At 47.1% G+C, this 25,305-nt stretch overlaps 1 pseudogene; it reads left to right on the top strand.

Annotated features, from left to right (window-relative positions):
• The window catches only part of LOC146799896 (glucose-6-phosphatase catalytic subunit 1-like), a 176,196-nt pseudogene extending 152,181 nt beyond the window's left edge, over positions 1 to 24,015 (top strand).
• Positions 24,016 to 25,305: the final 1,290 nt, after the last annotated feature.

Here is a 25,305-nt window from a genome sequence, read left to right as displayed (position 1 = left end):
CTGAGCCATCTTCAGGGTTCTGAGACAACAGGTCTGGGAGAGGGTCACTCTCTTCCTCCTGTCCCTCATCTGTAGCCATGAGCAAGCCCATGTCTGCCCTGTCAACATGTGCTTTTAACCTGTTAACATGGAGTACCCGGTGGGGGCTCCTGGGAGTTCCTAGGTCCACCAAGTAGGTAACCTCTCCCTTCTTTTCCAGGATTGTATGGGGTCCAGACCATTTGTCTTGGAGTGCTGCTGGGGCCACTGGCTCCAACACCCATACCTTCTGTCCTGGCTGAAACTCAACCAAGACAGCCTTTTGGTCATGCCAAGCTTTCTGTAAGGCCTGGCTTGCCTCAAGGTTTTTGGATGCCTTCTCCATATACTCAGCCATCCTGGAGCGGAGACCAAGTACATAGTCCACTATGTCTTGTTTAGGCTTTTTGAGAGGTAACTCCCATCCTTCCTTCACTAGACACAGTTCAAAGGGGCTGTAGCCAACCCCCTTTTGTGGGACCTCTCTGTAAGCAAACAGAAGGCAGGGTAGAAGGATGTCCCATCTTCGCCTGAGCTTTTCAGGTAATCCTTTGATCATACCCTTTAGGGTCTTGTTGAATCTCTCAACAAGCCCATTGCATTGTGGGTGATAAGGAGTGGTGAACTTGTAGTTGACACCACATTCCTTCCACATAGCTGTCAAGTATCCTGACATGAAGTTGGTACCTCTGTCAGAAACTACCTCCTTAGGAAACCCCACTCTGGAGAATACTCCCAGCAGGGCCCTGGCCACAACAGGAGCTGTAGTGGTCCTAAGGGGAATTGCCTCTGGATACCTGGTGGCATGATCCACTACCACCAGTATAAATCTGTGCCCAGATGCAGTGGGAGGATCCATGGGACCCACTATATCTATTCCCACTCTTTCAAAGGGGACCCCCACCACAGGTAGTGGTATCAGGGGGGCCTTTGTTGTGCCACCTGATTTGCCACTGGCTTGGCAGGTCAAACAGGAGCGACAAAACTCCTTTGTATCTTCATTCATGTGAGGCCAGTGAAAGTGAGGGACAAGCCTGTCCCAAGTCTTGTTCTGGCCTAAGTGTCCTGCTAAAGGAATATCATGGGCCAAGGTAAGAAGGAAGCCCCTAAATTGCAGAGATATAACCAACCTCCTGGTTGCACCAGGCTTGGGGTCTCTAGCCTCTGAATAAAGGAGCCCTTCATCCCAATACACTTTATGGGTACCTTGAGCATTCCCAGCAGCCTCAGCAGCAGCCAGCTGTCTGAGGGGTTCAAGAGAGGGACAGGATAACTGAGCCTGCCTCAAGTCAGCCCTTGAAGGTCCCCCTGTCCCCAGAAACTCAACCTGATCAGGTTCAAGCTCTTCAGGGACAGTTCCTTCAGGGTTCTCTAGATCAGCTTCCTGGGAAGGTTGATCATCACTCTGAGGCAGGGGGAAGGCACAGCCTTGACCCTCCTGTTCTTCTTCTTGGTAGGTGCTTGGTCCATTGTTCCAGGATCCAAGACCTGTGGTTCAGTAAGGCACTTTTTGGCCTGTGACCTGGTCACAGCAAGGACATGTGGTGATATACCTAACATCTCTGCATGTGTCCTGTACTCCACTTCAGACCATAGAGAACTCTCTAGGTCATTGCCCAACAAACATTCTACTGGGAGGTCTGCACTAACCACAGCCCTTTTGAGGCCAGTTACCCCTCCCCATGAGAAGTTAACAACTGCCACACTATGTGAAGTAGTGGCATTGCTGGCATTGGTCACCAGGTAATTCTCACCTGGCATGTACTGTCCAGGGTCCACAAAGCCTGGTGTCACCATAGTGACACTGGCACAGGTGTCCCTGTAGGCTTGAGCCACTTTTTCATTAATTAAAGGAGTCTGTCTGTACTTGCCCAGGTTACTGGGGCTCACAGTCAGGGACAAATCAATGTCCCCATCACAGATCAAGACTGCCTGTGTCAGGGTTCTGTCTAAGTCAGAATCTCCTTCAGTTCCCATAGTGATTCCCACTACACCCTTTGTCTGGGGACCAACACTGCTAACAGTAGTACTGGGAGCAGGTGCCTTAGGGGCAACAGTGTTGGGGGCTCCACCCTTTTTACAATCACTAGTCCAGTGAGTTGTATTCTTGCAATGATTGCACCAGGGTTTCTTTTGACCTTCTTTCTTCTTCCCTTTAGGCTGGGACTCACCCTCTTTAGCAGTAGTTTGGGGCCCTGTTGAAGACTTCTGGTCTTTAGATTTCTGATCTCCACCCTTTTGGTCTGTTTTCTTCTGATCACCCCCTTGGCCCTGGTTCTGGTTCTTTTGCTTAACCCTGGTTCTGACCCATTTGTCTGCCTTCTTTCCCAATTCTTGGGGAGAGGTCAGATCAGAGTCAACCAAGTGTTGATGCAGTTGCTGGTTTTGACAGTTATTTAAAATCTGTTCTCTCATCATCAAATTGTACAATCCTGTATAATCAGATACCTTACTTCCCAGCAACCAACCCTCCAAAGCCTTAGTGGCACATTCAATGTATTCAGACCAGTCCTGAGTCTGTGTCTTCTGGGTGTCTCTGAACATTAACCTGTACTGTTCAGTGGTTAAGCCTAACCCATCAACTAGGACACTCTTCAGGACTCTGTAATTTCTGACATCCTCCTCCCTAACAGTGAGGAGTCTGTCTCTGCCTCTTCCTTCAAAGGAGAGCCAGAGGATTGCTGCCCACTGGTCTTCAGGAACCTGCTGCACTTTGCAGGCTCTCTCAAGAGCAGTCATCCATTTGTGGATGTCATCCCCACTTTTGTAGGGGGGCACAACCTTAGACAGGTTCCTATTATCAAAGACCCTATCTTTGTCCCTAGGGACAATGCTGCCACCAGTGGGTATAGACCCACTCTCTCTAGGTTGCCTAGCCTTGTTCAGTTTCTCTTCCATCAGGGCTACCTCTAGCTCCTGCTTCCTGATCCTCAGCTGGGCTTCCTGCATTCTGGCCTCATGCTCCCTCCTCTGAGGGGTGGTCATCCTTCTCCTGGAGTGACCTTGAGAGCCTCTAGAGGCATGAGAAGCATTAGATTCACCTGAGTGATTCCTTTGCCTCCCAGACCCCTGGTTAAGTCCACTGGGGAGATCCAATGGGGTGATCCCATTGTCAGTCCCCAATAGCTTTAAGTTAGCTGGGCCACGTATAACACTTGGCACTGGGCTAGTTCTCCCTTCATCCTCACTACTTTCTGTATCCTCACCACTTTCCTCCTCTGTAGTATGATTCTCATCTAAGGGATGGCTATTGGAAAGGGGTACCTCAGTAGCATCTTCAGAAGGGGGGCCTCCTGTTCCTGTCCCTAAGGGGCCTAACTGGGAGGCTTTCCTGAGAGCTTTCTGATCTTCATCAGCCTGTAAAAGCTCTCTGAGTTCAGCAGAAGTAGGATGCTTGGGCTGTTTAAGGCCCCTGATATTTGCCAACTGCCTGAGCTCATTTTGATTAAGGGTAGCAAAGATGGATGGTGCCCTCTGGGGGTCACTCTCAACAGAGATGGGTACAGTGGACCCCTCTGCCCCAGCCATTGCTCTTAAGTGTGGGTGGATGTGTTGCAATCTACCTACACTTGGGTTTACCTACTAAACCTATCTAGTAGTTGTAGTCAGGGTGTGCTACTCCCTTTGCTCTACAACAACTAAGTTCAGTAGAACTTAAGTATATCTAATCTTGTTTTATATGTACCTACAGGTACCTGTATGATCTTTCAATTGGTAACTAAGAGATTACAGAGGTAAAACACAGCAAGCTCAAATCCAACCGCTGCTCACCAATGTGAGAAGTTGGCCTGGTATATGATGTTCACTAGTTAAAGTGACCACCTTGTACCATGCCAAGCAACCCTTATGGTGTGGTTGTAAGTCAACCTTTTCGGACTAGCTGCCCTAGTGGTAGCGTAGGCTAAGCAGTCTTTGAGGCTAAACTCGTGAAGCGTGTTAAGCTAGCTGTTTTACCAAATGCAACCCCCTTTTATACCAATGAAAGGACACCACACAAATATATATTCAAAATATATATGTATTTATTTCTCAAAGTAACCTCTAGTCTCTTTATGAGCACAGGAGCACAAATCGTCAAACAAGATTACAGTAGAATACACAGAAGTTGCACTTTATATGGATAGGCCCTGGTGGCCGCTCAAACCATATACTAAAATAGTGGTATAAGTACCACGAACAGAAAAGGGAAAAGGCCTAGGGCCTCTAGAATCGCTGGGCCTACAAGGAGCTAACTTCAGTTAGTGACCAGGAGGTCCACGGGGTGCGTGTGCAGAGCAAATAGTCACACGCGTGCTCCCATAGGTTTTCAATGGGTGCGTAAAAGTTACAAAGTTACTGCAAAGAGGATCTTCCGGATGGACTATGAACTCAAGATTGGAAACACAGACACTAGAGATGTTACTCTACACTTGGGCACCGGAGTGTCAGCTTTACCTCACCCACAGGAAGCGGGTGCATAGGTGTCGAAGTGCGTCGGGTTTCTTCTATCTGTTCAATGGAGCCTGTGGACAAAGATGCTGCAGGCGGTCGGTCCGGGAGGGATGCGGTGGATCCAAGGGTGGATCGAAGTTGTAGAAGACCTGTAAGCAGAGGGGACAGTGTTCACAGTCACTAGCCAGTGACCAGCGTGGCACCAGGTGGGTACCAGGCGATGTCGGGTGCAAACAGGAAGAAAGGTGTAGCTTGTCTCTGCAGCCACGTGGTCCCTGAAGGTTGACGACATCCAGGAGTCGGTTCACGAGCTGTCCCACTCAGGCTCTCGCTGTCGGCGGTGTCGGCGACTTGATCGAAGCAAACAAGCCTTGGCAAAAGCAATTGTTGTGGAAAACGAAATAAGCTGATGGTTCTGACCAGCAAGGTCAGAGGGACTGCTCCTTTGGAGGGGAGCAAGGGCCAGTCTGGAGCAACCAGACCAGCGGTGTATTTCTTGAAGTTCGTCGCCAAGATGGCCACTAGCCAGCGGGCCAGCAACCGGTTAGGCGCGTCGAGTGGCAAAATGCAGAAGGGCCCCACGCAGATCGTGGAGATGCTGGAGGGCTCACCTTTGGTGCAGATGCTGCTTGAGGGTTGGGCTTTTCAGATCCCAAAGCACAACTTGGAGGGAGCCTCGGTTGTTGCATTTGCAGCTTGTCGTGGTCGTTTCAAGATGGCTGGCTCCACGTGTCTCGTTGCCTCCACGGGTCTCCTCTTTTCAGGGACTGTGGATCGGGCGGTGAGAGGTCTGGAGGTCCAGGTCTTGTCAGTCTCTGGGCTTGGGCTCCGGCGGGAGGCGGCGGCAAAGCAGACGTTGATTCGCTGGATGGTGCTTGCGTTAGCAAGGTGGTCACTCCCTGACCACAGGGGAGATTGGCTTCAGTCCTCTGTGCGGCAGAGCGTCGAAGTTCCCGTCTTCTTCTTAGTTTCAAGTTGATTCCAGGCTGTCTGAAGTCTTAGGACACAGCTCCTACTTTTAAGCGGATTCTAGGGGCCGGACTACCTGCTAGGTCCCTCCCTAAGGGTGGGACCAGGAAGGGGGGTGGTTACACCCCCAATCCTTTGTCCAGCTCGCCCCAGGCCCGGGACTGGTGTGCCCCAGGACCGGTTTGAACTGGCATATGCACCGAGGCTCCTTGTGAGCCACAGGCATGTCTGGTTCCTTTCAAGCCCTACCTGACCAATACACAAAATCCTGTCTGGGGTGGTGCACGCACCTCCCCTGGCAGGAAACCCTTTGTCCACACCTCCCAAGCTGGAAGGACTCCCAGCAGCAGGAGGGCAGACTTGTGTCTGTGGTGGCAGCATCCATTTTGTGGAGCTGAGGCTATGTCTGATTTTACCCGGGTTTCAGGTACTGTACATGTCGTGTCCCTCTAGAAGGGTGGAATGCTAACCCCGTCGCCAGAATTGGCGAGGGGTTAGTATTCCAATTCGTATGACACCTTACTCGACATGTTTTGATAAAGCCAAACCAAAGATAGCATTTAACCGCGAGGTTCATAATGCACTTAAGAGTATATGGTATGACGATATCTGGAAACAGTAGAAGGAAGTGGTTCCGACCACTGCAGACAGGCTCAGCTCATGCCAGAGCACCATCTCACATGGAACCAAGCACTCTGCCTTCAGGATTGTTAAGGCCTGCCATAGGAGTGACTTATAGGTTAACATGTGTCCCATTTAGGTATAGGTATACTACACCTAAGTAAGAGGTGGTTACACCAACTTACCCCAGCTGAGTGATCAGCCAGTTGTGTCAAATTTGTTAGGCCAAGCCTGGGGTGGCATAATACATGCTTCAGCCCCTGGCAGGCCTTGGAGACACCAATGCCCTGGGTACCTAGTGTACACTGGTACAGGGGCTCACAGGGTGATCCACTTCCAATTGGTTATGCACCTAGGGTGCATAGTGTAAATTTAGTAGAGAGAACAGCAGGCTGGGAGTCTGATTGGCAGGCCCACAGCCTCAATATGTCAAAAACCAGTGAAGCAAAAAGCAAAAATTTGGGGTGACCATAGGATAGCAGACCCTACTCTCCTACACTCGTCCTCTTCGACAATGAGCCAGATGTGGCGAGGGGCCAGGTGTGATCAGCGGCAGGGCACCCCAACGCTTCCACAGACAGGCGCCAGCATGCTAGGGTTGGCTCGTCCTCTTCGACAATGAGCCAGATGTGGCGAGGGGCCAGGCCTGATCAGTGGCAAGGCACCCCAACGCTTCCACAGACAGGAGCCAGCATGCTAGGGTTGGCTCGTCCTCTTCAACAATGAGCCAGATGTGGCGAGGGGCCAGGTGTGATCAGTGGCAGGGCACCCCAAGGCTTCCACAGACAGGAGCCAGCATGCTACGGTTGGCTCGTCCTCTTCGACAATGAGCCAGATGTGGCGAGGGGCCAGGTGTGATCAGTGGCAGGGCACCCCAACGCCTCCACAGACAGGAGCCAGAATGCTAGGGTTGGCTCGTCCTCTTCGACAATGAGCCAGATGTGGCGTGGGGTCAGGAGTGATCAGTGGCAGGGCACCCCAACGCTTCCACTGACAGGAGCCAGCATGCTAGGGTTGGCTCGTCCTCTTCGACAATGAGCCAGATGCGGCGAGGGGCCAGGTGTGATCAGTGGCAGGGCACCCCAAGGCTTCCACAGACAGGAGCCAGCATGCTACGGTTGGCTCGTCCTCTTCGACAATGAGCCAGATGTGGCGAGGGGCCAGGTGTGATCAGTGGCAGGGCACCCCAACGCCTCCACAGACAGGAGCCAGAATGCTAGGGTTGGCTCGTCCTCTTCGACAATGAGCCAGATGTGGCGAGGGGCCAGGTGTGATCAGTGGCAGGGCACACCAATGCTTCCACAGACAGGCGCCAGCATGCTAGGGTTGGCTCGTCCTCTTCGACAATGAGCCAGATGCGGCGAGGGGCCAGGTGTGATCAGTGGCAGGGCACCCCAATGCTTCCACATACAGGAGCCAGCATGCTAGGGTTGGCTCGTCCTCTTCGACAATGAGCCAGATGTGGCGTAGGGTCTCAAAGGGATCTCTCCTATCACCTCTGCTATCACCTCTACTTTCCATACCAACATGAGCCCACTGGCCCAGACGTTGCCACAACATCACAGTCTGTCCCAGAGACATGCCTGCTAACAGTTCGGATTACAAAATAGGCAAAGTAGGCACATGCCTATGGGCCCCACTCCTTTTAGGGGCCTCGTGACAACAGATCCAAATAATATTGATTTGATCTTGAAAGAAAATTGCAATCAAACCTTCTTAAAAATTGTTTCCAAAAGATTGAAAAAAATGAATAATTTCAAAGAAACGAAAACTTTATTTGAAAGACTGTAGAGAAAATACTGTATGAATGTACTATACCCGATAACAACTTAAATTACATAAACCAGAGACATCAGATTCACATAACAGTCTGGAGGAGATTTTGAAAACAGCCATGTAACGCATCGCCACCACCCCCCGCCCCCGCGAGGCGTTGTGTGACAGGGAGAGAACAGCAGAGAGCCATAGCTTCAGAGATGTACCTCTCTCCTCCCCTTTCCCTTGCGCCGGCGCTGATTTCAGCTGCTGTGCACCATGCACACACCGTAGCGCCGTAGTGCTAAGGTGTGTGCATGAGTCTAGCATACGTTTTGTACTGGAAGGTAGCCTTCTTGTACAAAATACTATACCTAGACACGACAGAAAGCTTTTCCCACTTTGGATGTGTACCGCACAGTGCCGCACACATGCAAAGTCGAAAAAGCACGGGGAAATGAAAGCATTTCCCCTGTTTGCGCCTCCTATGAAGGGACGTTAACTTTTGGCACAAAACCTTGTCTACAAATCTTTGTATATATGGTTTTGAGTCAAAAGGCATGGATGGTTGCATAGGAATGCCCATGTTCCACCCATACAACGCACCCTCGGCGCTAAGTAACGCAAAGCAGTGCTTCACGCTGCTTAGCGCTACTTTGAGGGAGCTTTCCAGCGCAAAACTTGAAAGTAAATAGCAAAAAAAAAATGTTTCGCTGGTTAGTAAATCTCCCCCTTTGTCTTTTAATACCTCATCTTCTGTCAGTTTGTAAAGAAATCTGGGGTATTGGATATTAGGAGATCATTCGCAAGTGGGCCTTAAAGTTTCGACTGCCTAGGGCCTCCACAGGGTTTAATCCGGCAGTGCCAGCTAAGTGTGGGGGGGTGGACTTGGCAACGGACCGTTTTGTAACCGGGGGCCGGCAATATCGCCCCCTGTAACACAATCGGCCGAAATGGGTCCTAGAAAACAGCTTGGCCGCACCCGCACCACCCCCCAGGGGTGCCGGCCGGTTTCGGTTCTCAGTCCGGCCCTGCACCTTTTTCTCTGCTGAAAAATGATACGTTTCTTCGTAAAACGACCCCTTCCATTTTACACTGCACGTGTCCAGCCAGGAACATCTTGTTCTTTCAAATGCCTACCTTGGGTGCACTGTTCCTACCTGAGACACCACATGAAAAACAAATGCCAGATTTGACCAAAACGTGTTCAGTTCAACACCATCAGCTGCACGCGCAACACCCTCCATCTGCCGGGGGTACCACCGTGACGTGACGTCAGGATGTCAGTTCTCTGCACAGACAAGAGGCATCAGAGCCCTGATATGTGGGTGAGAGGTCAAGCTGTGCGCCTTGTACTGTTTTCCAAGAACAAATGAAAAGTGAGGCCTCCATTCGAGGAAAAAAAGACAGTGGGTGGAGGTAATTCTAATTATTAACAAAGGCAAAATGTAACTCGAAGGTTTCCTGTTTGTTAGCTATTTTCCAAACAAGTGTGTGGTTGTATGGGAAATGAGCAAAGTTGCCTTTAAGGTTTTATTATCTTCAAACTTTACAACTGAACGTTTTACGAAAACAGAGTGACAAAGTCTCACAAAACGTCGGTTTGAGGTGCGGTGAGATTAATCTTGTCAAACTTGCATTTTTGCACAAACATTTTCCTGCAAAACGTTTTTGGTAGGAACATTTTCCTGATTCAACTTTTTTAAGTTAAATTCACCACAAGGTTTTAGGAAGGGGAAAAAGATTGCACATTTTCCAACACTCGCTGGTGAACGATCCTTTCACACATTCTTAATAGTTTATTTGTTGTCTCTGGGAACACAACAGATTCAATGTCTGATTTACAAAGAGCTCTTTCGCTTCCAGATGCTGGGGCCTGCGCCTGTATATATTGCCCAGATTTAAATGTGGTTTGCCAATTTCACAAAGAGAAATATTGGGGAAATCTACTGGATTGGGAGTCTTATGTGTGTAAACGTGTGTCATCTAAGTAGATTGTAGTTGTCTTTTACTCCAGAACAGCATGTGTGTGGAGTGTCTACGTGGCAGACATTTCATATGTAAATGTAAATGTTCAGTATTTGTAAAGCGCGAACTATTACCCGAGGGTGTCAAGGCGCTGGGGGGTTGTCGGGAAGATTAAGCGACCTAAGGGGCCCTGATGCCAGCCAACGCATCAAGAAAAGGGACAATCTTTCAAAGGGAGCGCTTTCTTTCCTTTTCTACCTCTCATGTCCTTATTCCTCACTCTCCATTTGTACCCTTCTTTGAGTATTGCTTCATTTCTACTTCCTGTCTTGCATATTCTCCCTTCAATTATGTTTTCGTATGTCAGTCACACTCATTTCTAGGGGTGGGCGGAATTTTCGAAATTCACTTTCGCAAATTTTCGCGAAAATGTTAGAAATCTCCGCAAACACGCGGAAATATCGCGAAGATGCATAAGCTTTTTTCCCGCCCGTTCGCGGCATTTTCTCTGCAAGGATATCTGTGTCATGTGCTGTTTGTTTTTCTGCAGGAAGACACAGAATTTGTTAGTATTTTTATGAGTAAGTGAACTTGAGTGTTTTTAACTGTATAGGTGAGTAAATTTTACTGTGATTAATTATTTGCATGACTGACTAGACGTGTCAGTAACTCAATGGATGATTGGCAGTGTGTGAGTGTCTATATAGGTGTATAAATGCACAGAGTGACTGTAAGTATGAGTGACTGTACAGGTGAGTGAGTGGAGATGTATGTAGACCTAAAAGTCAATGAGTGAGTGAGTAGTCAAAATGGCCGTCTGAAATTTTGAGTCGGTGTATCAAAGGTTATATTAGGGTGTGAGAAGATGCACTAATTTATCACATGGATGACGTCATCAGTGATGTCATCAGTGATGTCATTTGAGATGTCATCAGTGATGTCATCAGTGATGTCACTGACCATGTCATGAGTGATGTAATATGTGACGTCATCAGCAGTGCATTGCGGGTGCGCGAGTTATAGTTAGCTGAACTAACTATAACAGGGGAATTTCTAGGGTTTTGTACGAGGGAAATGTCCAGCTAACTTTAACACCCCTGAAACCTATGGTTTTTTCAGTGAATTTCTAAGGTTTTTTAAATGCCAATTCCTAACTATAACGCCCCTGAAACCTTTGGTTTTTTCAGTGAATTTCAAAGGTTTTTTAAATGCCAATTCCTAACTATAACGTGCATGAAACCTATGGTTTTTTCAGTGAATTTCAAAGGTTTTTTAAATGATAATTCCTATCTATAACTTATCTCTGAAGATATCATGAAAAACATTCTTTTTTAAAAGTAGGGTGCACATTAGTTTTGTGGAAAAGCATCTTTGTGATTGGTTAAGAAAAAGCAGTTTCAACGTGGAGTACGTATCATAGGATACAATTTGCTCAGCTCAACCACACCTGCTACTTGCATTTGGAAGGCACTGTTCGAACTTAAAACAATCGTCAACTTTCAACCTGCACATGTCGTTAAATGTTCAAGAAAATGTTACAAAAAAATATCGTAAAGTTTTAAAAAATTGATGAACTTTTAACCTGCACGTATTGTAGAATGTTCTAGAAAGTGTGTTGATAGAATACGTTGCACTTCTGACTTCTATGTGTTGTTGAATATTAAAAAAAATGGTTCATATGGAAAATTAAAAAGAAACCAATAGAGAAGTTTTGAAACCTAAAAGAATCAAGGAACTATTCTAATTTATTCTTTACATGTATTTATGTGTGCAGCAACAAAATTATAGACACAACAGCACTAGGAAGAGGAAGAAGCAGGGAGTGGGGGGAGGGGGGGAGATGGGCAGAATGGCACACATGCACAATTAAGTACAACACACATATAGACTAACAATGGCCAAAATGAAACACACCAACAAGGAGCACAAGTCACACAACCTGCCAACATCACACCACTGAACGAGCATAAAAGTGAAAACCACGCTGCATTCATACAGGATGTTTACAAAGGCCAGTCGTTGGTGTTGTGGGATGTCTCCGACCGTGGTCATCATGGATGAGATGCCCAGCATGTGGCACATGGTCGAGTTCACCAACTTCGACAAACGCATCTCAACATCAAACTTAGTGTTCTACATAAAGACAGTATCGTTCAGATCTGTTGATTGGTGATCTGATGAATCTATCTTTTGGCTTCGTCAAAATGATTGGTATATTATTTACTATTAAAGATAAACCATGCAAATAAACCAACATGAATAAAAAATTAGAAGTCACAAATGTACAGAATTGATAAGACTTCTCATTAGAAAGTACAAAATGCAGTAATTAAATAAAATAAAACATAGATTGCCCTAATATATAGCCTACATATTATATATGACAGATAGAGAGACGCGCCAAGGCTCTCAGGCGGTCCTCTGTGTATGCGTGTATTTTAACGATTGCACTGTAAACCGGCACTTGATTTTGATTTTATTTCATCTGCTGCTAATGTACTGCTGAAATTGCTGCTAATTCTCGCCGTGCTCCACTGCTTGAATGTTTTTTTTAAGATTAAGAACTCAATCCAGGCTGTGAAGCTTTTTTAAGGAAGTTAGGGCCATATGTAGGTAACCTAGAAATACCGATTCCTAAATACCGAATTTTACTGAATCGGTATTTAGAAATCGGTATTTCCTATGTACCTAAATTTTCGGTAACTCTTACCGATTCGGTAAAAATCGGTAAATGTTTACCGATTCTACAATACCGACCGGTGTTTCCGAACCGGTATTTACCGAATCTGTAAATACCGATTAGGTATTTACCGATTCGGTAAATACTGATTCGGAATTTACCGAATCGGTAATTCAAATGAACAGCAAGTGAGGAATCAGCCAATCCTGTGCAAACCACACCCCACCAAACCAGGAAGTGGCCACACCCAGGCAGGTGCACACAATCAGCAGACTCTGGAGAGGCTGGGAGTGCAGAGGAGAGCAACAGAGCCAGTGCCGGAACTTGCACAAAAAATCTGACACAATGGCCAGCCAGGACACAGAGAGAGATAGAGGGGAAAGGAAGAGGAAACTCAAATTCAGTCCAAAGGAACTGCAGGTACTTGTGGAGGAGGTGGTGAAGCAGCACAATAAGCTTTTTGGAAAGCAGTCCCTGCAAGTGGCAGAATCAGAGATAAGAAGGATCTGGCTTGGAATCCAGGCGCAGGTAAATGCCATCAGAGTGACCCCCCGGGACATTGATGTGCTGAAGAAGCGGTGATACGACATGCGTATCATCACAAAGAGGAAGATGGCTGATCTGAAGAAACAGGCCAGCCGGATAGGAGGAGGAAGGAACAGGGCACCTGCCTGACTGAACTTGAGGAGCTCGTGGAGTCCACGATTGAGCCCGAAAGTGTTGTTGGGATTGGGGATGCAGACAGCTCTGCCAGAGCTGCTACCAAACACGGTAAGACGCATGCACAGCATTGTGCCCCCCCTTCCCCTATCCCAAATCCCCAATTGGGCAATGTGAATCCCACTCCAGTACAGGTGTTTGTGCATACCAGCAATGCATTATGGGAGATGTAGTCTGTGAAACCCCTATCATGACAAGAATCGCACAGAACAACAAGGCATGTGACACACATAAGCGATAAGCAGGCAGAGGACAATGAGATAGTGTTGCAGAAATGTATTATGATGTTAGCAATGCAGGGCTGCAGGTACACTGAGCTGGTGTTGAATTTCTGTCCACAGGCGATACTTCGCGCAGGACTGCTCAGGAGAAGGGTGAGAGGGCACCCCGGAAGGACAGCACAGAGAAGGCCACCACGAGTGCTGGGCAGACAACAGCACCACAGCCACCATCACCACCACAGCCAGCCACGCCACCACAGCCAGCCTCGCCACCACATCCAGCCTCACCACTCCTGCTGGCCTCACCCGCATCAACACCACCTGCATTGGTCAGGTCTAGGGGGCGTGCAGTTGCCAGACTGCATGTGTCAGAATCCTCATCAGAAGACTCGAGGGGGGAGGAAACATCCACTGTGCCACTGGATGGTAGCAATGCCGGTTTGCCCTCCGCCTCTGAGGGAGCACACACAGGTGCCAGACGCCACCGCAGGGCTCGGGTGCGCAGTCCACCTCCACAGGGTGAGAGCCATGGTGTATTCTTAGGGCTGGAGGCCACCATGGTGAAGGTGCAGCGCCTACAAGGCAAGGCAATCCAGTCAGTACAGCGCCAGATGAAGGGCCTCAATGACACAATGGGCAACATTGACAGGGGCATAAGCTCAATGGCTGAGGGCATGAGGGAGATGGCTGCGGGCATGCGGGACATGTCCCAGTCCATCATGCTGCTGTGCACAAAAACCGATGAGGACAGAGCAACACGGCGAAGGGAGAGGCAGAAAATTGATCACCACACAAGGGCAGTGAACCGCCTAGCAACTGCCACTTCTCTGCTCTGCAGGCGCTCCGTGGCAATGCAGGAGGGGCTTGCGCACTGCAGCAATGATGTTTCAAGGAGGCTGGTGAAGGTGACCAGTGCACTTGAGGTGCTGCTTACAAGCAACTCTGCCACCACTGGTGCTGTGGATGCTGGGGACAGCGAGGACACCACCAGTAGGAGCAGCATTACCCCCCCTGTCACAGACACACGGAGGAGCATCAGATGGCATGGGGCTGCCACTGGTCCCACAGCCAGTGAGGACACTCAATCACTGGCATCCCGCACTGTAGTGCGTGGGCGCAGACGCTGATGCAGCACACAATTACAGGACACAGTTGGGTGAAGGAACCCTTGACTTCCAACTATGGATGTCACCAATTTGTTAGGCCAGTTTTGCCGTTGTGTTGTGGCATAGTGCCGGCTAATTAAAACTACGTCATAGCATCCAACCACTGGCTGTGTCCCCTTACTTACTTAGAAATAGTTGCATGTGATCTCTGCCCGTCTCACTCTCCCATCTGTTGCTGCTGCCACTCCTGCTGCGTTAGGCCCTGGCTGTGCAAACTCATCATCATTGTCCTCAAAATCTGTTATTTCCACCTCTGTACCTGTCTTTGTGGCAAGGTTGTGCAGCATTGCACAAGTGGCAATGATCTTGCAACAGATGATGGGTGTGTACTGGCGTGTGCCTCCGCTTTTGTGGAGGCAGCGGAACCTGCTTTTCAATAGTCCAAACGTGCGCTCCACCACGTTGCGTGTTGATTTGAGTGCCACATTATATCGTCTCTCACTCAGGGTTGATGGGTGTAGGAAGGGAGTGAGGATGAATGACCACACGGCATATGCACTATCGCCTAGGTGAGTAAGAGAGTACCATTAGTCACATACCTCAATACACATTCATATGCGGTAAGTATTAGGGAGTGTCACAGTGATTTACCTAGCAGGTATCCTTCTCCAAATTCTCCGGCAACCAGGCGTGTGTAGATCCCACTGTTCTGGAAGATGTAGGAGTCGTGGGTGCTCCCAGGAAACTTAGCTACGATATCAGTGATTATGTTGCCTGCATCGCAGATTACCTGCACATTTACGGAGTGGGTGGACTTTCTGTTCCTGTAGATGTGCTCAGTGGCTGCTGGTGGGCAGATTGGAATGTGTGTGCCATCAATACAGCCTATGACATGCGGGAACTGTGCCATCTGGTAAAAGTCGGTCTTTGTTTTCAGCAGTTCAGCCTGTGTGTTTGGGAAGCTAATGTAGTGTTGCATTCTCTGCATCATGGCATCTAGGAACTTCCTGAAGAAACGGGACAGGCAACTCTGGGATACCCCGCCTACCGCAGCTATCACCCCCTGGTAACTGCCAGATGCGAGTAGATGTAGGCTACAGAGCACCTGCACATGTGGTGGTATGGCATGCGCCCTTGTTGTTGGATGGTCCAGGAGTGGGTGCAGGTCCCTTATCAGGTCCATGATGGTTTGGGGGTGTAGCCTGTACCTTTCCTGTATCTCAGCCTCAGTCTGTTGAAATAGTGTGATGCGCTGTCTGTAAATGCGTTCCTCCCGTCTCCAAATCCTCAGACCTGCTGCCTGTAGACGTCGGCGCCTTGCAATCACATACAGAGCCGCCATGGTGTTCACGCTGTTGCATTTTGGGATTGCTTATATGCACTGTGGCTGATTACCACCTGCTTTCACTCAGTGTTAATTACCGACTCTTAAATACCGAATTTCATGGAATTCGGTAATACCGAATTTACCTACATCTCTTTTCTCGTTTTACCATTTCATATTTACCGAATCGGTAAATATGAATTCGGTAAATATGAATCGGAAATTTAGAATTCGGTAAAATGAATCGGTATTTACCGATTCATAATTACCGAATCCTTCTTTTTGGACTCCTACATCTCAATTGGCTAAATACCGGTCGGTAACGGGATATTTACCGAATTTCGGCCGTCACCGACCGGTATTTAGCTACCTACATATGGCCCTTAGTCACTGTTGTATGCACCTTGCCCCTAAAAAACACAACCTTATAGCACTTCCGCTCTAGAAACTCGGTCTAGTGTTGGGCGGGAGTCGTCAGCTGCTGCTCAGCAGAGCTGATTGGTTGGCGGGCGGAAGGGGGCTGTTTATTAGGACGCTGGAGCGGACGCGTAGCGGACAGATAGAGAGACGCGCCAAGGCTCTCAGGCGGTCCTCTGTGTATGCGTGTATTTTAACGATTGCACTGTAAACCGGCACTTGATTTTGATTTTATTTCATCTGCTGCTAATGTACTGCTGAAATTGCTGCTAATTCTCACTGTGCTCCACTGCTTGAATGTTTTTTTTAAGATTGTGAACTCAATCCAGGCTGTGAATCTTTTTTAAGGAAGTTAGTCACTGTTGTATGCACCTTGCCCCTAAAAAACACAACTTCATAGCACTTCCGCTCTAGAAACGCGGTCTAGTGTTGGGCGGGAGTCGTCAGCTGCTGCTCAGCAGAGCCAATTGGTTGGCGGACGGAAGGGGCTGTTTATTAGGACGCTGGAGCAGACGCGCAGCGGGCGCGCCTTAGGCGCACCGAAGGCGCGCCTAAGGCAAGCCCGTCTGCGCCCGGCCGCGCCCGGCCACGCCCGGCCGGGACCAGGGGCCATAACCCCTGGCCCTTTTACACTGTATTCAGGAAGGAAATTGTTGTCCCTCCAAGCAGCTATCGACCAACTAGCTCCGGAATGTAGGGAAAGAATAAAATCCAAACGTAAGGGGGCCCCTTGGTTCAATGAAGCTCTGCGGGAAAACAAGCAGAGCCTGCGTAAGGTGGAGAGACAGTGGAGGAAAGCCTACAATTCCACCGATCTAATCCTTTATAAAGCCGCTCTAGCCCTATATAAAAAATCTATTACTACTAGGAAAGCCGAATACTATGAGGCTCGGATAACAGATGCCCCTAATAAACAGAAGGAAACTTTTAAGATCTTAAATGAGCTCAGCAAAAAGGTTGACGCCAAATCAACAGCAATACCTTTTGACGTCAATAGTTTACAGACCTTTTTTCTCCAGAAGGTGACAGATATTCTGCATGACATCGACAAAACCCCTATCACCTTGAGCACCCAGGAACTAGCTCTGCCTTCGACCTCATCAGACCAATCCCTCACAAACTTTCCCCCTTTGAACTTAGATTCTTTGGAAACACTGATAAACAAAACTAAATCAGGGTTACCGGCCGATCCTTGTCCTCCAAGGTTTTTCCAGATGGCCCTTCCAGTTTTTGGATCGTCAGATTCTTACCCTTCTAAATGACTCCCTGGCCACCGGCCAGGTACCTCCAACTTGAAGGAAGCTAGAGTTATCCCTTTGCTAAAAAAAGCTTGGAGCAGACAAGGCCGAGCTGAAAAATAATAGGCCTATCTCTCAACTCCCTTTCTTGGCAAAGGTCATAGAGCAACATGTTTTGATAACAATATCTGGTTTTCTTGAAAAGTTTGAGCTACTCCACCCACGCCAGGTCGGCTTTAGAGCCCACCACAGTACGGAGCTAGTTATGCTATCTGTACTTGACGATCTCAGATTAAAGGCTGACAACAAAGAGCCAAACGCCCTGATACTTTTGGATCTCTCTGCAGCGTTCAACACGGTCAGTCATTCAACACTACTGACTCGACTGGTGGATTTGGGATTTCAGGGGCCTGTATACAACTGGTTAAAGTCAAAGGGTCCAACTCGGCGATCATATATCAGACAGAGGTGACATCCCTTGCGGTGTCCCTCAGGGCTCTGCACTATCCCCACTCCTCTTTAATATATATTTACAGCCCTTAGTGACTGCTCTGGCCTATATGGAATGCCGAGTCTTCAACTATGCAGACGATACCCAGCTTATCCTGAGGATCGACAACTCGGCCCGGGCTCAAGAGACTGTCCAAAACATCTTAAGATTTGCTACTAATTTGATGACGGTTAACTCTTTGAAAATTAACCCGGATAAAACTGAGGTTCTCGTTATTCCAGCAAAAAACAATCCCTGGAGTGGCCTGTTTTGGCCCAAAGAACTTGGGGCCCCTCCTAGCCCATCACCAGTTGTGAAAAGTCTGGGAATCAAAATCGATACAGAACTCTCTATGGGTCTCCAAGTCCATTCGGTGGTGGGCACATGCATTGGCGTCCTAAGACAACTGAGGAAACTGGTCCCCCTTCTATCAGTCTCATCTATGAAGTCCATAGTTTCGGCCACTATCCTTTCGCGCCTCGACTATGGGAATGCGCTCTACTTAGGACTTCCCCTGAAACTACTGAATAGACTTCAGGTAGTACAGAATGACGCTGCTAGACTGATTTTCAGCCTTCCCAGGAGGACCCATGCATTACCCCTGTTACGCAAGCTGCACTGGCTGCCTGTCAGACAGCGTTCAAAATTCAAAGGACTGTGCATTGCTCACAAAGCTCTTTATGGTCATGCTCCCGGGTACATAAGGGAACGTCTAGTCAAATATGTGCCAGGGCGAGTGCTTCGCTCTACAGAAGCCTCTCAACTAGTCTGCCCTCGGAGTAACCTGGTTACCAAGGGCGGACGAGCTACTTCGGTAATTCTGCCACAACTTTGGAACCAGCTGCCGGACACTTTACGGAAGGAATCGGTTTTGCTCTCCTTCCGGAAGATGCTTAAAACTCTGTTATTTAGAGATGCATTTTAATCCTTCGCTATCATGACTGTCCATCCCGGCCTGAATGTGACTTCCTGTCTGTTAAGCGCTAAGAGACCTGTCGGTATATATGCGCTATATAAAAACAACTTACAATTACAAATTACAAATACAAATACATATTATATACGCAACAAAACATTTTACATATTTGACATGAACTAAACATCATAACAATTTAGCAAAGTAAAATATCTATTTATGCATCATCTGATGAAAGCATGCATTAAAAAATTTAAAATAACCTTCAATAAAATTTGAATATTGGCAAGTAGGATCCACCAAGTAGAGTATCTCTAATAACTAAGGTCGAAAGAAAGAAACCCCTCTCCTAGTAAAATCGGCCCAAGCACACCAATTCAGGTCAGGTGGGTCTCGCTACGGCTTTCTGGGCAGGTGGGTTCTGTGGAGAAAAAGATTCTAGGTAACCGCCGAGGATGGATCGACGAGATGGGCAACAGATAGGTCGGAGAATCACTAAATATGACCAGTTCACTAGGCAAGGGGCTGCAAAATGCAGAGGCAATTTCCATGTAACCACACTTCTCAATTTTCATGAATTGGCAACTTTTAGCAGAACCTACCTTCTAAATCTTAATATCCCAGAAATGTCACTTTATAAGGTCCAGGCTTATATTATAAAATTGAATAAAATTCGTGTAAGCATAAACAATAGGAATGTGAGGCTTTGGATTCTATGTCCTAGTTTCTAGTTTGATGCCTGGTGGCAAGAACACTATATTCATAGAGACTAACATTCTGCCTCAGTAGAACAGTGCAATGTCATTTAGGGGTGGCAAATTCCATACGTTTAAGTTGGGGCTATTTTGAAATACGAATCTTAAGGATGATCCATTCAATTTCTAGCGAAATAAAAGCACTTGTGAGCCTACATCATTCAGATCAGCTATGCTGCAAGAATTTTAGGAGACCCCTGCAAAATTTAATTGTTGTTCCAGGTGTTCCCTTTCTCCTAGTGTCAAAGCAATTTTCGAGAAATTTGCTGAAACCTAACTCCCTCTTCTGGCATTATGTGGTTACTCGAGTCACAAGAGAGATGAGCTTCCATTAAGAGAGAGGAAAAGCAAATATTGTTCAATTTTCTGAATATTCTAGGTTTCTGCGTTTGAGGAAGTCCTTCTCGTCTCGTATAGTAGGAGTGCACTTCCTTTAAAATGCCAGTAGCCAGCCTGTGAGGTTGAGGCTCCCTGCTCTTAAATCATTTCAGTGCTCAAGTCTCCAAATCTATTTTTTGTATTCCTTGCTCTAAAATTCCAAATTTGAGATGATGCAAATGTTGCATTCGTCCACCATCTCTGGGATTATGATTCTCTGGTTCTTTACCACCTGTTTGAGGAAGATCTTAGTAATTTGTTAAATATACTGCTGGGTTCCCGTGCATCTCCCTTGAAGAACACCTTTTTGAATGCACATGAAGTGAAAAGCCCCGACCTCAGTTTGTACATAAAAAAAAAAAATCAGTTCCCATTTAAAAATAGAGCTTGAAGCCATTCCCGGGCACACTCCATCCCACCTACTTGTCAGCTTTAGAATCTGACCCTCTCTTGCCTACTTGATGCATATTACAGAAGCAGTTCCTGGCGAGGTTTTGGAACCACCGTACAATTTTAAAAGAATATTTTTAAAAACATTTTGCATATGATCTTCAAACAAATGCTTTCTAAATTGGATGTGGAATCCGAGCCCTAACCCCAGTCTCTTTTATTTGCATGACCTGAAGAGGTTGGAGAGGGACAGGTTCTAAAAGTGACATCATAAAAAGGAGTAGTGAGAGCGCGTGCCAAAATGGTGGCATCCAGACTCCATTTTCAACAAAGAAGAGTATGTCAGGGTGTCCTAGCAGCTGCAAACTAGGCTCGACTGATATATAAGTGTATGCTGAGATCCCTGACTCCAGACACCCTCACAATCCACTTGAAGTCTTTCCACCATTTCCATGGACAGTTAACGGGCTGGGGAGGGGGGAATCTGCTGACAAACCAACGATCCCTCTTATCACATATTGAGTGTCTCGTTGGCCTTTGGCCCTCTGCAGCGCTGTGCTGGCTTTAGGCCAGTGCTTGATTTGAACCTGTGGTTTCCGGTGTACAACACTTGCACTTTATTCTCAACACCGGCATTATAGACAAGCCACCACATGGTGGTGCTGTCTGCCTCATTTTGAGAGGAGCACAACAAGGGTGTTTAATAATTCAATATGCATTAAAAATGGCGATTTAGACTATTCCACCCATTGTTATAGATTTGGATGGCCTGAAGTAGTCTGAATTCTCACACTTGTAAGAGTGCGATGGTTAGTAATTGTGTTGGTACTGTTATTAGCAGTACTGGCAGGGGTAATTGGTGGTGCAGGCTACAGTGGTCTTCTACGACAGGCTAAGCCACTTACGTTTTTACAAATTAAGCAGCGGCTGGCATCTACGGGGAAGGGGGCAGATACGCAAGCACAAATAAAATAAAAAAAATACTTACCAAATTCGACAGGGCTCCATCGCTCTGGATGTCCTCATTGCGACTGCAGGAAACTCCCTTCAACAATCCTGGCGCTGCTCTCATGCAGCATGAGAGCAGCGCCCTGACTGGAGAGAACAGTCTCACTCAGTGCTCCACAGCGCTCTGGAGGCCTTCACTTGCTCTAATCCAACTGTCTTACCCAGCTGTCTGAAGATAGCTGGGTTAGAAATGTTTAAAGTGCACATGTGTGGCTGGCCGATGTAAGACGGCAGGCTAAATAGACATCCGCACTTTAACAAGTGCATAGACAGCCCACCCTCCTCCCTGCTGCTCTCACTCAGCAGTGGCCCCGCCCCCGCCCTGACACTCTGTTCGGGACAAAAAATAAAATTGTAATGAATTACCATTTTGTTTTTCATCCCAGGGGCATTTAAGTGGGGCGACACTTCTCCGCTCCAACGGAGGATCCGCCCCTGCACTGCTCTAGGCTAGGTTTGCTGATGTTGGGGTGCAGTGGCACTGGGTAACCACAGACCGAGAGATGAGAATAGGAGGTAGTAGGTCAGGGAGGGGCAGTTGAGTCTTAGTGGGTGGTGAAAGGCACTGATGCAATTTATGTAATGAGGGAAACAGTTAAAGGTGCATAGCCAGGTAAAAGAAAATACAGGGAGCATGCTAAAGACACTGCAGCTTCAAAGTGCACAGGGCGGATCTCCTAAGGACAACAGAAGGCATGCACACATTAGAACCTTCTGGTGAGTGGATGGATAAGGTGTTAAAAAGGAAGGGATGGATCAGGATCCTGCCTGCAAAAGCAAAATATAATAAAAACAAGGAGGTTGAAGGCAATGCCGCCCCGCCCTCGTGTACCTTCAGATGTTGGGAAATTTTTATTGCATTGGTTCTATGGTGGGTTTCTTAAAGAGTGTGTTGCAGACCAGGAAATGCCTAAGTAATTAAATCATAAGCTTCGTTATAGGCTGGAATCACTTTGAGTAAGATGATATGTTTCAGGAATTTTAGATTGTTTACATGTACTTTATGAATTTCTTCTTGGTTTTAGGAACACATATTTATATGACGTGTATTGATGAATTATATATTTAACCTATGCTGAAACTCTTACTTCTTTTTAATATGGCTGCTTTTATGATTTTAATTTCTAAAATCGAATAAAGCTTGTTTTGATTTGATTTGAAATAAATTGTAGCAAATTGGACAGATGGGCAAAATACCTTCGAAAGGCCTTTTAACATCATCTTTTAATACCATTAAGTATAATGTATGATTTGCATGAATACTTGATGGAATGGATCCTGTCCCCCCCACCCCCACCCCCAGCGCCTTGAGACCCTTACGGGTGAGTAGTCGCGCTTAACAAACCCCTGATTGATTGATCAAACTAAACACCTCTGCTACATATAATTTATGAGGATTTCCTATTGTTTTAGATGCTTTGACATCATCATGTGGACGGGCTTCTGGGCGGTTCCGGTCTGCGTTTGTTTGTCCAGAGTCTTTCTACATCAAGTTGTTGCTGGAGTCTTCTCAGGTCAGTCACAAGTTCTCAGTCACTGCTCTCTGTTGATAGGACATACAGGCATCGGTCACAGCCATGATAGGGCGACATTAAGGCCTGAACAGGGTAACGCAAAAGAAGGAAGTCCGCATCGTTTAGCTGACTGGGATGTTATTGACCTGAGGAAGCATTGTAAGACTAAAAAGGCCAGTATAAAGGTCATTGGTCAGCGCCATTATCCTGTCAGCAAAGCCACTGGACCCTAATCTGAGTTGGGAAGTGGGAAGTGCTTGTGGGATCAGCACAGCCATTCTATCAGACACATTCTGCAGGAATCTATCGTGGGCCGAAAGGGATGTTTCCTGCTGATATCAAATCCAATAGAAACACTCAAAACAGCAGAAACCTTCTTCAGAGGGTGAAAAAGCACTATCAGCACTTGTTATGTTATGTTATGTTACCACAACTTGTATAGCGCAACAGCTGCCCCAGCTAAACTTAGGTCTGGAATAAAGGGCACTTGTTGTCCATAAGACAGTTTAGTCACACTTGGGGACACGTGGTCTCTTGTGATTTTCACTGAAGCAATTAACCAAGAGATTGTTGTTTTGTTACCAGGGATGGTGGGAGCTGAAGTATTTGACCGCATTGACTCCATCTACAAGGCGAGCCTAAGGACATACTTCTGTACAACACTCTTCCTGTTCTTCTTCGCGCTGGGGCTCTACGTCCTGGTGAACGCTGTTGGTGTGGACTTGCACTGGTCACTGGACCAGGCCGACAGGTGGTGCGCCAAGCCCGCGTGGATTCACTACGACACCACCCCCTTCACCGGCCTGCTGAGGCACCTGGGCGTCCTCTTTGGGCTCGGGGTTCAACACCCAGATTTATCAGGAGAGCTGCATCGGGGAGCAACAGCGGCAGCTGACCTTCCGCCTATGCTGCATCGCGCCATCTCTACTGGTCCTCCATTTGTACGACATCATTGAGCTCCCAGCACACTCTGAGCTGCTCTTTTATTCATTGGCCTTCTGCAAAAGCATGGCTGAAGCCCTCACTGCTGTAGCCCTTATCCCTTACTGGGTATCACACTGGTTTACGTGGAAGGAGAAAAAGAGGGTGTAGCCAGGACGCCATCTTGTAGTATAGATAAAGCAAGTTTACAATTAGTGGCATTGACAGAAGGCCCTTTACAGTACTTACTACTATAGGTTTGCAACTGTCATCTGATTACTTTGCATCAAAATAGATATAGAATGGCACTTATTATCAGGGATCTCTACTTTGCATATTTTGAAAGTAGAGTAATTAGTTACTTTTCTATATTTGTTTGCTCACATGTTTTCAAAATGGGTTCCCTAAAGTGAATTTTTTGTTACACATAACTGCACATGAGTTGGTGTAGGGTCATAGTTCTCTTCAAACTCCTAAAGAATTGTTTGAACTAAAAGTAAAAGTAATCTACAAATGGTCAGTGACGTTTAATGGATAGACAAGTGGCGGATTGTCTGTGCAGTTTTAAAAGCAAAGGGTAGGAAACTGTACAGAAGTATTTTCTAAATGTGTGCTTTAAAACTACACATGGAATAGCCTGTTACTTTCACAGTCACTGCCATGTATGCAAAGGGACCTCTTCTCTTACTAGCATCAATGATGGAGAGGGGAGTCGTCACGAACAGGGGTAGACTTCTTTATGTATTTCTTGCTGAAAACCTGAAGCATTTCTTTAGGTGCCTATTGCAGTCAGGGCATGCTCCCACGTACGTGTGTAAAGATGTCCCTTTGCACATCTGTGCCTGACATCTGCATGCCTCGGAAACACAGGATTGGCCCATTTCCCACACCAGTATGAATGGGGATGGTTTGCTGTAGCGCCTCCAGGACATGGTGCCATTACAGTAGCGCACCCTTTAATATTACATTTCCATGCCCCGATGGCTCTCATTACGCGTGACCCGGTGTTTGGTCGATATTCACCGCATCCTATAGAATCCAACTAACTAGGGGTCTTATTTTATCGAGTGCAATAAATAGCACCTATTACAAGTTTTGGGGGAATAACAAGTGGATTTAGGTGCTCACTGCACTAAAATCCACATGTTCTGGGAATGACCAATTTACCTGGGGTAAAGTGTGGAGCGGCAGTGCCAGCAGCAGGACTTATAATTCTATCATTAAACCGGTTTTAACAGGCCACTTTTAATGAGTGCATCGACCAACCAATAGTATGTATTATTTACGAGATCAATTTTGAATCTCATGAGACCTATAAAAAAACTCTGCGGAAGGATCAGTTGAGTAGAAGCGTGATCGTCCTTCCAGCAAAACACGGTTCTGTGTCCCTATGAAAATGTTATAATGTCACTCATAGCAACCCTTACCTGTCACCAACTCTTAAGTATAAAGTATTCTCCGTGGC

Source organism: Triturus cristatus, chromosome 8 (genome assembly GCF_964204655.1).
Source record: "Triturus cristatus chromosome 8, aTriCri1.1, whole genome shotgun sequence".
In the NCBI taxonomy this organism is placed as follows: domain Eukaryota; kingdom Metazoa; phylum Chordata; class Amphibia; order Caudata; family Salamandridae; genus Triturus; species Triturus cristatus.
The sequence above is the reverse complement of the archived record's forward strand: the minus strand, read 5'-3'. Positions and strand labels throughout refer to the sequence as shown.